The following is a 12,265-nucleotide window of genomic DNA, read 5'->3' on the forward strand; positions in this document are numbered from 1 at the left end:
TATACTAAGAAGCTGGCACAGTAGTAAACCAGGTTTGGTTAACCTTGAGGCAGAGGTAAATCATTTAATAGAAGAGACTGGAATCCTAATTTTCTTAACTAAATGACGCTTGCAGGTAGACTGAAGATATTGAATCACATCGTGATTTGTCGTGATACACATTAATGATACTGAAGCGCTATGCAAGGGCGCAGTATCGTGGTGTGTCCTTTCAAAGTTCTGTTGCCCTTCAGTCAAGAAAACAACCACGTGATATTGTGATAGTGCTCTCAGGCTTCAAATCATCATTATTATTTTGAAACGTTATTATTAGCCTTTTGCAACCTATTCTACGAATGAACTATCATGGTTTATATTTTTATTGTGTAATGTTGGCAAAGGTGAAAAAAGAGAATGAAGTAAATATCGCAATGCATCGCAATAAGAAATGTATCGCAATGCATCATGATAGTATTACATTGTGGGATGTGTATCGTGATGCGCATTGAATCGTGAAGCCCTTGCCAATACTTGCAGGTAAATGTATTAGCCGGTTTACTACTTCCTGTAGGTTAACTAAGCCTGATTTACTTCTGAGCCAGCTTGTTACTATATACGCCTGATGTGTAGCATTTATGCAGCATACATTTCTTTGACACAATGGTAAACTGGACTGCTACTCAGAGAACCACTGACCCTAGAACTACAAAGACTTCAAAGGCAGTACTGAAAAAGTTAGACAAGAGTGGGACAAACGGCTCAGTTGTCCTGTCCAGAATGGGGTCATTACATTATGCATAAGTTTGGGGGGGGGGGTGGGGGGGAGTGGAAGATGAATGACATTGTCCAGGGTCCAGCCAAGGCTGTCAGCAGCTGAATAGGCTTTGGGCCAAGCAATCCACGGTGCAGCTCTTTGTTGCAGTCACATTGGTTCTTTAGTTACACCTGAAAAAAAAAACATGTAACATGGCATGAGTATACACATGAACAGTTCAAAACCAAAATCAATGTTACAGGGTCAAAGACGTTTTAAATGGCATTGTCATTCAGTGTAACAGATACCTTCGGCTGACTGTCACGGTAAAAAAACATGATTTTTAAATTGTTTCAAGTGAATGCATGACAGCCGAGGCTTTCATGAATTCACTGGGAAAAAAAATAAAATAAAAGAGTCATGTTTTTTTACCGTTACACTCAGCAGAAGGTATCCGTTACACTGAATGACAATGCCATTTTAAACGTCTTTGACCCTACAGTACAAATACACCGAAAGCAACAAAAGCACCCAATAGGCTTCATATAGAAAAGCACGAGTAGTCAAGGTCATCCTGCATAGTCACCACTTTGGGCTTCAGCGACCTGCCAGTCAACGCTCCAATGAGAGGCACACATGATACCACTGAGCTTAAGGTCCAGACCAATAACTCAGTGCCACAAAAACTATGTATATGAGGCTTCAGAAGTAAGGTTAACAAACATTATACGGCCATCCCTCTAAACTTTCAAGAAGCTTGTGAAGACTCATCGCTTCCAAGAGAGCTTCCCTGCATAACAAAGCTAACCTCTACTCATACATAGCTTACTTACTTTGTCCTGCTTCACACTCAATAGGTCAGTTAGTTTATTGCCACACCTTGTTTTGTCATGCTTCACTTGTATACACTTCAAGATTCTCATCACTGATGAATCCCTTGACCCCCCTCCCTGTCCTCCTCGGATGCCAACCTCCTCACTCCCATCCTCAAGTACTGCACCCAGGGGAAAGAGACTTCGCCACCAGTACCAACCACCCTCTGGAACTACTGTACCTCCACCTGCCCATCCGATAGTCTGACTCACTGCCATCATTCAAACACATCCTCAAGACCCACCTTTTCCAAACCATGTATAACACCAGAGGCGTCCAGTGCCACCAATCACCATCATCTCCTCCCTCCAGATCTGTTGTTGCCCTTTGTTTGTCTGTTTTTGTACTGCCGTTTCTTCCTACCTCTGTCCAGCCATTCCTTATACTGTGTGTTTGTACTGTCTATATTTTTTTCACTTGCAAAGCATCTTTGACCATCAAGAAAAGCCATATAAAACTCAATTATTATGATTAAATTGGATGGGTGAAATTGAAGAGAAGTGAAGAGTGAAATGAATAGAGAGGAAGTGACTGAGACGCTTACCTGTAATGTGGCTGTTCATCGTCGTGCTGTAGCTGAGCTGTACGTTTAGCATGGCCCATTCAGCAGGAACTGCATTGACAGTGTGGTAGAAGAAGAGAAGATGAGTTGAGAAACATGGATTAGACTACGTTCTACTGTAATCCACCTTCTTGGATCATAATAAATCATAACAAACACTACTTGGTTGTCCATGTGATGGCCACTAAGAACATCACAGGCAGGACAAAGGAGCACAAGTAAAATCAGAATATGCTATTGGGAGCCATTACAGTGTGTGAATACATTTTTGATGCTACGTACTGTAGACAGTAAAAGTAGCTGGGACGATGAACGACTGAGTGTTCAATCACCTCCTAACCACCTGTAACTATGTGGGTGTGTGTGTGTTTTGAGGGAGGGAGGGAAGAAGGCAGAGAGAGAGACAGAGAGACAGAGAGACAGACACAGAGACAGATTATGCATCATTCCAATCATACATCCATGTACTTGTCAAGTAGAGATTTGTGATGGGTTAGCTGAAAGCATGAAAGTAAGACAGCCGTTTGCCACTTATTTAAACATATCAGTCATTACGTTTGGAATGTGTTTCATTATGATATAATCACAAAGCTCATACCATGACACACCACATTAATGACAGCTAAACTTGACCTACTTAATTGACACAGTCATCTAATGCTCAATTGTGGTTTGGCCATGCATGAAAGTGTAGAGTTGAAAGACTCTAATTCGAACCTCTGATCCCAAGACCGACACCCCAACCATTAGGGATGTGAATAAAATTGGCATGGCAGTGCATTGCATCAATTGATTTATGAATGCAAAAAGTAACAGGCAAGTATGCAGGCAATGTATTGCAATAACACAAGTATCGTTATGCATTGTGATAGTATTGAATCATGGCATGTGTACCATGACGCTCATTGAATCATGAACTCCTTTCCAATACTGCCATACCATACAAGAACACACTAACTGCATATCTGGTCGAAATTGGGCTTAGATCAGAAATCCGGACCAATTTGTCAGACTTACAACTTTTTGGAAATCAGGCGGATTTTTTCTCAATCGGAGGTCAATCTTAGGTCACATATCGTGTAGCATAGTGGCATAGTCTTAACCTTTTTTTTTTCTTAAAATCACTCCCTTACCTGTGCCCAAGGCAATGAAACCACTCACCCCCAACCCAAACCTCTAGACATGTATGCACTAAAAATGATTTAAGTGATGAATTACAATGATTCTTGCTTGAGACATTAATCAATACAAACCTAATGACTTTCCATGGGGACCAAAACATGTTTTACATTGGTAATCTGGTTTAGATTTGGCCTAATTATAATGTTTCCATGCAGAATTTTGGTCACAACACAAAAAAATCAGCACACCCCCTGAAATCTCTGGCGCACCTCAGGTTAAAAACCACTGGTGTAGCATACATGGGGTAACAACAATCAATTTCACCTCAGTACAGGACAGTACAGTGTGAATAGGAGCTGAATAGCTGCTATAGAAAATGTCTAGTATATCTAGATTATCAAGGCATACATCAGTGTATGCCTAGTGTATGCCAATTCCCCTTCACCTCATCATAAGTCTGCCAATGCCCTTCTAAGCATTACAAAACAAAATAGACTAATGTCCCACAATGGCAACTAAGCCCTGACCCATTAGCCAGGCTGTGCCCTCCAATAAAGCCCTCCAACTAAGCCCTCCAACTAAGCCCTGACCCATTAGCCAGGCTGTGCCCTCCAATAGGGCTTTCAGGCCGACCAGAACGGAGCCGGTGTCGGTGCCTGTACCAGTTACGTTCAGCACTAAAGTGCTTGTCTGCTAACCGCCCGTGTTCATACCGGGCTCTGAACTTTCTCCGCACATGCCATGCTGTCATCACGGTTCGCAGAGAAAAGCCTAGTATTTCGCGGTTCACATTGCGAACCAACTTTCCGCTTCGCGAACGCAAATGTCTGTGGCGTGAACACGATTCGCGATTAGGTGCGGGAACGGGCTCCAGCACGGTTCTCAGTCGGCCTGAACGCGCTACAAGTGACGCAACAATTTCAGCATTGCAACTAGTCAAAAGCAATGAAAGTACTTTCTGAGTTCCAGCAAATACGGGAACTCCTCCCAGAGGTCAATCATGCCGTTTGGGAAACGTTAATTGTTATGCTCTTGGTCAGACCAAGTCTCGAAGAGAAGTCGATGATAATGAGGCTACTGACCCATCTCAGCTTCAAAATGTTACTTTTCAAAAGGGGTGTACTATAATTTGTATGCATTGTATGTAGCCTACTGTTTGGACAGTGAAAGTAAAACAAACCTTTCAATGTAATTTTCCATGGTGAGACCGCACACCGTGACTGTCAGCATGTTCCATCATCCTCTCCTTAGCACCGTCCTCCATTACAATCTGTGTTGAGCTGCTGTAAATGTATTGAGAATTCTTACAATCAGACAATTGCATTTACTTTTCACATGGAGATTTACTATGAGTTAGCTGAAACCACTTTTGCCACTTGTGATAGCGCTCAGACAGTCATTGTGATGTAATCACACAGCATTCACATTCATACTAATAAGGACATACGGTACCTTCATATTATTTCATGCCTTCATCTTTAAGTAAGTTACTGTGCAGTTAATTAACTGTAGTCTATTGGTCTGCAGAAAGTTGGGGTTAGGGGCATTGCTCAATTGAAGTTCGGCCACAGAAGAAAGTGTAGGGAGACCACACTAATTCTTTCCCCAACACCCCAACAATTTGGGCATGGTTAACTCAGTAGGCCTACAGAAACTCAAAATACCCTAATGTCAACGGTTCAATCACTGTTATACCCAGTAAAGAGTGGATTGAGACTTGAGTCATCTTTCAATGCAAAGTATGACTCATCATACATTGCAAACTCACAGTGTATGAATTAAGTAGTGACTTAATTCGTACACTGCGAGTTACTGTACATCTTGTGTAACATACCATCACGTCCCATGCACTCCGTTGAAATACTTTTTTTTTTTTCTGCTACACCTGGAAACATAAATGAAAACAATTTGAAGAGAAGAATGCACAGTGGAACAGTGTTTTTATAGTACACAAGAATGGTGCAATCAAAACACTACTGTTATATAACTTAAATGGCTTCCTTGGCTTTTACTTGATTATCTGAGGAGTATTCGTTCATTGCGCGTACATTAATAACCATTCTTTTATGGCAGGGGTGGGGAACCTTTTTCATTCAAGGGGCCACTTCAAATTCATCCGAGGGACGTTAAAGTCCTGCGAGGGCCATATTATGAACACAAACCAGGATTTCCCCCTGCACTTTAGGACTACATTGAAGCAGTCACCTTTAAAACAGACCCCACCTTCTCTAGGTTCCCTAAATATAACTTAGCTGTATTGCAAATGCGTTTTCTAAAATTGCTTTACAATGTCATATTTCATGTGAGGCTGCATATATTAAAACTATATGGGGGCCAGATAAAACTGCCCCAAGAGCCGCAAACGGCCCTCGAGACGTAGGTTCCCCATCCCCACCGCTGTTTTATGGGCTTTAGCTGTGGGTGTAGGCCTACCCTCCCGGATCGGCTACTAAAAAGCCATTGCATGCAAGCCCAAACAGCCACCTTAACAGTTTCGTCAGAACGACGCTAAACGAGGATGGGATGACTAATCGTTCCCTGGCTGTTTAGATATTGAATCAATACATTTCACTCAAAAATAGAAGCTCAAATATTGTAGTTCCAGCGCTCAAATGTGATTTGACGAAGGCTAACCTAGCCTGCCCATCTTGAAAACAAGCTTGACGAACGGCATATGAAAAACACAGTTTGACACGACCCAGCTGTCAAGAATGCCAATGCCAAAAATATTGATAGTTTGATCCTATGAACGACATCAATGTAGGCTTACTTACCAATAAGGACAAGGAGAGAACAATTTCACCGTGGAAGCAAATTGTCAACAAGCTGCCAACTGCTACAGGCATCCGCAAGGAAATGACATCATTGCAAGCGCAATCATTTCCAAACTTTATTTATTTATTTTTAATCCAAAAAAACAATCACGTTCATAAAAATGGCAGTAGGTTAAATACTCAAAAAATGCGACATTATGGGCAACTATTCGATTAATCCAGCACATTTTTTTCAATATTTCATAGACGCACGCAAGCCCTCTTCAGAAAATGACATAATTTCTAGTACAGTAGGAGAGTAGGAAGCAAATGTTAAGTTTTTAATTTATCCTGAAACTAATCCGATACAGTCCGAAGAACAAACATCGGGGGAATAAATATGCCTATTAAAAAGGTATGCAATATATGCCGCATCTACTGTATAAAACTTTATTCGGATAAAATATTATTTTCATGGACTATTAATCAAATAGTCCATAAAGTTCGATATTAAATCGTGGCTTTTAGGATAGTGCTTCGATGGAAATGCTGTTGTAGTGAGAAAGCAGGTAGCCTAAATAACTGTTTATTTCTGTTATAAATGCGTTCCGTGTCCTTTTTCAAGAAAGCTTTTTGTTGTGCAACTTGCAGCATGAAACTGCCTTCGCATCGGATACAGACGCAAATGGGCTGCCTTTCACTCGAGCGCCGACGCGAAGGGTCCTGACAAGTCGTCTGTATTCGAGGTAATGGGGGTGAGAACGTGTTGGTGCCGTTGGAGGGGGCATGAGGCATTATTATCACGCGATTTTAATTGACAGTCATGTCTAAATGATGATGGGAACATCGACTACAGCGTTAACCCTACATTTAAGGAATAAAATAATAAAAAATAAAAATAAAAAAACGAACTTTCAAAAGGGCACTTTTGTCCGTTAAAGGCAACTTGGTGCTGCCCAAGCAACACCTCGTGTCTATCTGTGCACGCCTATGTGCCTGCTGCAGAGGGTCAAAAGTGGTCTTGTAGGCATAGGCTACTATTCCGAGGCAGCGCATATCGAAAAGATTCATTCTTTTGCCGCGGTGGTATCTTTGTCATAATACGCTGTGCTGAATTGAGTGTCGTGAATTTGGCCATAACTGGCTCCCTAACACTGTAGAAGCGTCACTGGATCATCTCACGTGTTGAAAAAAAATTATAGGCTACCTATGCATTTATGTCTTGCCTAACTAATGAGTTCAGTAAAGACATCTTCAACAGTCAATTTTCAAAGTCAAACTGAGATGCACCGGTGACTTTCACCCCAGTCTTTCAAATCACCTAAGTCCTTTCATGCGATGCGCGAGCTAGTGAAGAAGATAAGCGCGGAGAAAACCTTTTCTCTTCTGTTATGTCTGTGCTGCCTGCGGCAGAGGGTAAAAAACAAAGCGGTCTTCACCGCCCTGTGTAGCCTACTACAAGTAGCCTATTCCGAGGCATGATGTAGGCTATGTTTGCTTTTTTGCGTCCAGCTGGTGTTTTGGAATCGCGCAAAACCATGTTTTACCTCCGAGCAGAGAGCTCATTGCACTTTTCCGAGACACCTGAAAAGCTTTTGCTGATATTTTCGCTTTATACCCTAAACAGTGAAATGGCTGGCCCGACTCCAATACTGCCCTACTAAGGCAAAAGACAGTAACTCACCAGAGTGTGAAACTGAGAAAAATGATGTTAAAGTTATCTTAAAATAAATTAATGTCACCACAATCTGGTTATAGCTACAAAGCTGTAATTTTCACAGTTTGTAGTGTATGCCTGCCTACATCTATTCATAAAAAATAATTTTACAAATAGTTAACCTTTGACCCTTTTTTGGAAGTTACTGTGTTCTGCCTTAGCATTGCCCCCGGAATGACAATTAGTCATACTAAGGCAGAAGACAGTAACTTCCATTTTAAATCTGAATAATAAGCAACAAATACAACTTTCACATATAATTTAAGCAGTATACACACTATTAGAGTCATTATGACAAAATGTCATGTTTATTAACATATAAATTGTTAATAATAATAATAGTAATATAATTATAAATGGGTTTTGTGTGTGTATTTGTATTTCATACTACCTCAAATAGTAGTTACACACATTACACACAATGTTTCATAATATAATAGTTTCATTTTATATTTTTTTGATTATTTACATGACTGAAATTTAAAGAAGGAGTTTTAACTGTTAACAGATGAACAGTAACTGAAGTTACTGTGTTCTGCCTCAGTTTGGAACATCAGAGTTCCAGAATTCTGCAGGTCCAGAGCATAAGGCAAAAAGCAGTAACTGAAGTTACTGTCTTCTGCCTTAGTTTACCCAAAGGATTTTCAGCTTGTTTTACTTTACACCTTTTTTAACCCTCAAAACAACTGATTTCAAACTCCATGTTTGTTCACATGATAAAACTGATGCTTCTTATTGCAAATATGACAAAAACTCATTTTTGAAAAATTTGAAGTTACTGCCTTTTGCCTTAGCAGGGCAGAATAGGCCTACACGTCATTCGTTTCTTTACCCGATGGAATGCTTTAGGAACCTATTTAAAAATGGCAGAAGTTGGGCAGTAAATTACGAATAGGATACATGACTACTAACTGGACAGAGGACCCAGTGAAGCATTCCCTTTTCTCTTTTTTGATGCTACATGACGAATCAATGAATAGACAATTTAATTTGAAATTATTCTATACACACAGGCCAGTAGGCTATGTAGCCAATAGACGACCCACAGTTAGCCAGCATTTTGGGTGTCTCTGGGAGACCAAACAAAAAACAAAAAAACAGGCCTATAGTGAAAAGTAATGAAATTACATTCGTTAGCCAGCAGTTTGGGGTCTGGGAGACAAAAAAACATGGAAGACCCCATAGGCCTATAGTGAAAAGTAATGAAATTACATTCATTCAGTCGATTTGAAATTAACAGGCATGTGGTAGGTAGTGTTTGATGAGTAGCCTTCTGTTATTTACTATAATAATAATAATAATAATAATAATAATAATAATAATAATAATAATAATAATATGAATATCAAAACCAAGTGCAATGTGCTAGGCCTACTCTTGGTGTGTTACATCAAACAATATTTTTTTCCAGTGTTTTGTTGTCCTCAGAAGTAGTGCCATTGGATTACAAATTTACTGAAGATAAATAAATGAGATTAATGAATTCTTTAAATTTTGCTTTCATTCAGGTATTGCTTCTGGGACTTATTTTCTGAGTAGTGATAATAGTGAAGGAGCAGTAATGTACGCATAGTGACCCTTCAAGGTTAGGCCTATTTGAAACCCTGAACTACAAGTGCGTTAAATACATAACACTTTGTCAATGCATGCTATACCAAGTTCAAGGTAAATAATTAACTTTAGGCAAATTGAGAGACCCATGTAATAGCAAATCACTCCATTGGACATATCCCTTACTCTAACTAATCCAATTATGGTGTGGGACTGGGGGCGGAGCCTAGTTCTATGATGAGCTACTTCAGTTAGGGTGATGGTTAGGGGGGTGGGGCTGTGCTATGGTCATGGATGAGAGCAAAATTTAACTAGAGACAATACAGAAGGAGGAGACTAATCTTTAAGAGGTACCTTGACCAAAAAACTGTCCTGCCCGTATCTCCCACCATCAGTGAGGCATCCGGAGCATCGTATGAGGACGCTACACTGCCTCCGAAATGAATTACTGATCCAAATTCTTGATAGCTATATGACAAAGGAAAGCTGAATTCCTACAGTAAGAGTTAAGTTCCTATATTTAAAAATATTAGGTCTATACTATATTATCGTTATACAAAGAAATCAATTAGTGCACAGTGGAAGACCAGGAACATTACATTGTGTTGATGTGGACTACAACTATTCTTACAAACTAATGAATGAAAGATGATAATGATAATCAAGCACTGAATAAAAAGCTAACTATAATAATGTCTCCATTGGGGATTAGAGTGTCCCAATTACTTAGAATGGCTCAAATTATGCAGTATCCCAATAACTATAATATTATTAATAATAATTACTATGATCATAATAATTATCCATAATAATGTGCTATCCATGCTGTGTTGAAACAAGGATTTTTGTTTGTTTGTTTCCTTAGTTGTTTCTTTCACTCAAACTCAAAATTAAACAAATTACGTAAATAAATCAAAGAAAAAATAGTTGCAATACCTACTCTGGCCACAATCCTCCATACTCAACCTCACATTTTCCTAAGTTGCAATACCTACTCTGGCCACAAGTGCCTTGCATAGTTGCAATACCTTCTCTGGCCACAACCGCCATGCATAGTTGCAATACCTCCTCTGGCCACAATCTCCATACCCAACCTTTAGAGTGTTTTTTCTCAGAATTCCTCCAAACGACTAAGTTGACTTTGGGTAAGTATAACATTTGATAGAGACAAGATATGAAAATAACGAAAACACCTTTGGAAAGAGCTTGAAATTGACTTTCAAATAATAACGATATCTCAAAAATGTTAAATCCCACCATGTGAAGGGTTTTCCCAGATCGCATCACAAATGCTGGCCCTCCATGGGTTTCGTTGTCCAGCATTTCAACTTAATTGCTGATGTTACGCTAACACACAACCAGTGCATAACTCCTCACTGATAGTTTGACAGGATGTTTTACTGGTACCGTACATGTTTTTTCTACCTTTGGATTTTCATCACTTCCTGTAGTGATCTGTACCTATCATTCAGTGATGTAGTGGAGTCTAGCGCAGCATTCCACTGGTGTAACTGTGCACATTGTGACGCAGCGCTACCTTGCACCTGGGTTGAATAATGTATGAGACCTGGCAACTCTGTGAATTTATGGACGAGTCATTTACACTGTACTCAGTGGAATTACTGAAAATACTCTGTAAACCAGCCGTGAAGCAAATTAAGTGTTAGTCTGCTCTCTTCCTCCAAATAAAAGTGGTGGAGACAGCATCAAAGTGCCTCACATGCCTCGAAATTCCACCTCAAAATTTTGCGCAGTGCCCAGTTAATGAGACATTCGGTGTGTTTCTCCCCAAAAGGGGCGGAACCGTTTGTTCATGAACATAGTAGGCAGATGGTCGGTTACACGTATAATGGTGCATTCCCCGAGAGTGGGAGATGGGATATTTCTGACCTACATGCTGAAATGCGTTGGCACCAGGGCTTTGAACCATTATTTTTTTCCAAACGTTCCGTTCCGAACAGAAACGGAATTATAACGTTTCCGGTTTTGAGTTCCACCAATAAATTGACGTTCCCGAACCGGTTAGAACCAAAAAATATTGTTCCCGGAACGGTTAATTTCGTTCCTGTCAGCTGATTACTCCCAATAGGCCTAACTGACGTTAACCAAGAAAGACGGAAGTGCAAATGAGTCAGCCTACATTCAAAACTGCTTATTCAAGCGGATGAAAAGAATATCCTCCAGAATTTTGTCATTCAGGGACGACCTAAGCGGAGAAGCAGAGAATAAACCTCAATTATGAAAATGTGCGCTCTACGCTGACTTGGGTCACGGGGAGCACTATGATGGACATTGTGAGTTTGTGCATATTTGAAGCGGCCATGGATGCCCAATAACGCCGAAACATTGTCGGTGCGCTTTACACGCGCTTCCCTGCAATGTCTTACAATAATGCAATGCAAACTCTGTCCTTTTGTACGACAGTGGTTTCTCTTAATTAAGATGTGGAGTGAAGACTTTGTAATCTACAGCTCTCTCTCCATTCAGTCAGAGAATGTCTGATGTCACACAAGACGTGAACCTCAGCCGTCATGGTAACGTGCGCAGGAAATTAATTTTTTTTTTTTTAGTTTAAGGAACGGTATTAACCGGTATTAACCGGTTACCATTATTTTTAAATAAGTGTTCCCGTTCCAGAACATAAAAAATAATAACGTTTCCGGTTTCGTTTCTGTTCCCTGTAAAATACAAAAAGTTCCTGGTTTTCGTTTTCGTTCCTTGAACCGGTTCGAAGCCCTGGTTGAAACACACGCCTGTTGAAGCGGAATGTTCACGTCGCGAGATGGGGCCAAATCGAAGTAACCCGACTTCGAAATCGTGACGTCAACACAGCAGTGACAGTGCACAGCATGGGTGCACAGTGATATAATTAGTTCAAGTTTGACTTGCTGGTTGGAACGCTTTCAAGTGGGAGGTAGCTGCTTCCTGGTTGCATATTGGCCAGGGAATGCGAC

General features: G+C 40.4%; 1 long non-coding RNA gene across 1 annotated transcript; it reads right to left on the reverse strand.

Annotated features, from left to right (window-relative positions):
* Positions 1–781: 781 nt before the first annotated feature.
* LOC134442684 (uncharacterized) lies at positions 782–4,570 on the reverse strand. Its single transcript, XR_010033443.1, has 3 exons — positions 4,471–4,570; positions 2,151–2,219; positions 782–924 (listed from the first exon to the last, which is right to left on the reverse strand). It is a non-coding gene; the product is annotated as an uncharacterized LOC134442684 (long non-coding RNA).
* Between the last annotated feature and the right edge of the window lie 7,695 nt (positions 4,571–12,265).

This window comes from Engraulis encrasicolus, unplaced genomic scaffold (genome assembly GCF_034702125.1).
Source record: "Engraulis encrasicolus isolate BLACKSEA-1 unplaced genomic scaffold, IST_EnEncr_1.0 scaffold_207_np1212, whole genome shotgun sequence".
Taxonomy (NCBI): Eukaryota; Metazoa; Chordata; class Actinopteri; order Clupeiformes; family Engraulidae; genus Engraulis; species Engraulis encrasicolus.